The sequence below is a fragment of the Cnephaeus nilssonii genome (genome assembly GCF_951640355.1).
Source record: "Cnephaeus nilssonii genome assembly, chromosome: 1".
In the NCBI taxonomy this organism is placed as follows: domain Eukaryota; kingdom Metazoa; phylum Chordata; class Mammalia; order Chiroptera; family Vespertilionidae; genus Cnephaeus; species Cnephaeus nilssonii.
The window spans coordinates 5,878,487-5,882,423 of NC_137072.1; the positions used below are offsets into that span (position 1 = coordinate 5,878,487).

Consider the following 3,937-nt stretch of genomic DNA (forward strand, 5'->3'; position numbering starts at 1 on the left):
GGCCCGTTAGAAGACCACCTATTCAGGACTGATGATACTAGTAGATATGCCTATGCTATTGGAAATGGGGCCCTTTGAATAAAACCTCAAGAATTGGAAATTATTATTATTTTTATTTTTAAAATAGGTTTTTATAAATAATGTATTCAAAGATTTTTGACCCACTACATAAAGAATCCTACTCCTTAAGAAAAATATACAAGCTTGGTAAGAGTTTAAATTCTGAGAGAGTCAAGCCTAATGCCAAGCCTTGAGATTTCTACTGCTTCAGTTCCAAAGGACCAACGGATAACAATTTTGGTACATAAAACTCCACTATGCTGTATAGTTCCTTTTCTCCTGGGTCAGACATCTTTATTCTGCTTCATTAACCCCTTCTTTGTGCTTTGATGGATCTTGGAATCCAGTTTCTAGATTTTTGGATTTCTTTTAATAGGAAACTTCACAATCATTTCCTTGGGATTTGTGCAGATGAAAACAAATGGAGACTCAGATTCTTGACTCATGTTTGGATACTGATCCTTAAGTTGATTCTGGGACAAGCAGTCAATTAGGTCCACACAGCCCAGAAGAAAACTTGATGGATAGTCATTGGGAAATTCCACATCTTTCCCACAAAGAAAACGATATGTAGTCTGGAGTTCTGAGACTTCTTGAGGGGAGGGTCTTTTGGCTGTGGCTGCTATCCAAAGTCATACTCTGTGAGGGGTGTACCAGCTTCTTCCCTTCACCCTTTTAATTCCTCTGACAAGCAGAGAAGCACAGGGCTGATGCATAGAGAAGCACCAGCCACCATCAAAGCCTTCCTGAAATTCTGTGTCCTGGATTCGCAACTGGTGCCAATATGAGTTGAACTCTGGTTCTGATCCTGCTGAATGGAAAGCCTTCTTCTGTGTGGCTGCATCTCTCTGGTCTATCCACTGGGGAGGAGACTGGTACAGGATGGGATTCACCAGAATTCCCAAAGACTCTTCAGAAGATCTATGAAATTTAGTCAGTGATTGGTTCAAGGTTCCACTGGCAATGGCCTGTATTGTCTCGTGTAGTTTGCTATAATACTCGGCTAGTGGATTTTCATCTTCCATGATCTTCCTGCCTGAAAAGTCAATGGTGATCTTCTTAGAAAGTGAAGAGGCATGTCGAAATTCTCTCAGCTCCTCCTCTTGCTTCTGCAAAGTTTCCTGCTCAATCTTGGATAACCACTGGTTAGAGTCACTGGCAAAGTAATCTGACTCATCATCAATTACTTGGGTCCTTTGAATACTAGTTCTATCAAACTCTAACAGTTTGTCTTTATGCTTGATAACCTTCTTCAGACCAGACTTAAATCGAAACTCTTGGTGAGAAAGAAGGTCTTTGGTAGAGATGTCCACTTTTCCAGAATTCTCCATCCCTGACATTAGCTTCTTGAGCAATTTCTGGCTCTTGTTTGAGTCACGTTGTAAAATATCCTGTTCTTTACGAGTACATACCAGAGTACCACAGAATAAGCAAGGGCACAGACTATACGCCCGCAGATCACACAGTTAATGATCAGTTTGTGCTTCTGGCCGAGGCAATCACAGGGTAGCAACCTGGGATCAGGACTGCAAGCTTGTCTTATCCCTCCTTTGTGTATAAACAGACAAACTTTGTCTTCTTCTTTAAGGAGTTGTTATTCTCCTGTGCCTTGGACAAATCAAAAGGTGTTTCGACCTCTATGATTGTGTCAGGTTCAGCAAATGCAGGAACTTCCTGTCTGTTTCTCCCTTTCCGCCTACTTCTCTTTAGCTGATCTCCTGATCTCTGCCCGTCTAAAATTTCACCTTTTTTGAAGGACTGCTGCAGAACATCAGAAATTAACTCCTGATCATTCTTTTGCCATTTGTTTATAAGCTCTTCTATGAATTGACCTTTTTTGCCCTCATTTCCCTGAAGGAAGTCAGTAACATATTCTCATATCTCTTCAGGACTCTCAATTGACAAAACATCCTGCATGATCTCCTCACTGACACCCAGGCCAAAAGTTTTCCACAAATGCTGGGTACACCAGCCCACCAGCTGCTCCCAGGGCACCGCCCCAGCCACTGCCATTTTCCCCAGCAGGAACCAGCTGGGCAGAGAAAGCCTGGAGTCCTGCGCCAGACTAGTTCCCATTGCAACAGTGACTTGCTCACACGGGTTCCGGCAGGCTACACTGCCCCGCTGTAGCATCCTCTCCCCTTCCACCTGTGCTGTTATTATTATTTTTTAAATATATTTTTATTGATTTCAGAGAGGATGGGAGAGGGAGAGAGAGGTAGAAACATCAATGATGAGAGAGAATCATTGATCGGCTGCCTCCTACATGCCCCGCACTGGGGATCCAGCCTGCAACCAGGGTATGTGCCCTGACCAGGAATCGAACCCTGACCTTCTGGTTCATAGGTCGATGCTCAACCACTGAGCCATGCTGACTGGGGAAGAATTTGAAATTATTTAACCTGTGAGAAAAGCAAAGAAAGGAAAGGAATATAAAAAGATACAGCTTGGTACATAGAGAGCAGTTACTCTCTATCTCATTGAAAACATCCTATATAATAAAGAGGTAATATGCAAATTGACCATCACTCCAACACACAAGATGGCCACCCCCATGTGGTCAAAGATGGCCACCACAAGATGGCTGGCAGGGGAGGGCAGTTGTGGGCAACCAGGCCTGCAGGGGAGGGCAGTTGGGGGGGACATCAGCACGAATTTCATGCACCGGGCCTCTAGTAATAGAAATCAATATAATGAGTGTAGACCAGAGTGCTAAAGGGTTCTACCATTGGAATGTACCATAAGTAATTTTTTTTGGAAGGATTTAAAAAAAGTAACCTGGTTTGATAATAAAATTTTCAAGCTTTGGGAGAATGCTAGTAATATACTTTCTTTGCTTGATCAAAGGTAGGCCAGGATAAAAGGAACACATAGAGTGAAAATTATTTTTAATAAAGTTTACTTGATTTGAATATCTGGGAGAGGAGTGCTGATTGATTATAGTAGTATGATGGGCTCTATTTTCAAATAAAGTTCTGCTTTCCTCACTGATTGGCTGTGTAGCCCTAGGATATTTTTTAATGGTCTCGAAGTCTCAGTTTCCATATCTGTAAAACAGCACCTACTTCTTAGGAGAATGAGGATTAAATTAGATAATATGAATGATTAAATGTAAGCTGTTTTGCATGTTTCTGGCACCTACTAATTGCTCAGTAAGTAATAACTATTAGCCAAAACCTATAGGGAATTTTAGTAAAATAGGTTCACTCATTAGAGCTTATGTGAAGCCTTTGCCTTTTGACAGCCTCTAATATTCCAGCTTTCATTCAGCTCATTCAAGCTGTATTGAAATGCATAGTAGTAAGTCAGTGAATCTTTCATCCCTTCAATGTAGCACAGTGGAGAGAATAGTGGATTGGTGCTTTAGAGTCTCTGGTTTTCCCGCTTCGGTCTGCTACTAACCAGCAGTGGGTCACGGGCAGATTACTGGACTACAGTATCATATGCCAAGAAATGAGGCTTTTGGTCAAAACCATCTGTGTGCAAGGGGCATATGTTAGTGTAAATGGATAAGGTTGTAGGAGTATACTTATGGTTAAGAATGACCCCTGCCCTATTACACAGCCTACAAAAAGCCTGTGTTGGCTTAGCAGAGCCACGAAACCAAAGTCCCGGTGGGAGATGCATACCGAGCTGGACTTCCAATGTGTGCTCCCACATGTAGGACTTAGAGCTTTATTTAAGCTCCATAAATCTTATTCTTTGGATACATTTCATCCCTTAAAAAAACCATTTTAATTTGATGCCCTCTTGAATTTTCTGTTATTAATACTTAAAAAAAATCCTTTCATATAATAGACCAAATAATGCAAAAAAGAAAAAATGCAAATATAAGAACATAAAAAGATCTGTCAGAAAAAGAATTAAAATTATGTTG

General features: G+C 41.2%; 1 pseudogene across 1 annotated transcript; it reads right to left on the bottom strand.

Moving 5' to 3' along the window:
* Positions 1 to 410: 410 nt before the first annotated feature.
* LOC307114570 (activating signal cointegrator 1-like) lies at positions 411 to 2,073 on the bottom strand (annotated as a pseudogene). Its single transcript has one exon. The product of its transcript is annotated as an activating signal cointegrator 1-like (transcript).
* Positions 2,074 to 3,937: the final 1,864 nt, after the last annotated feature.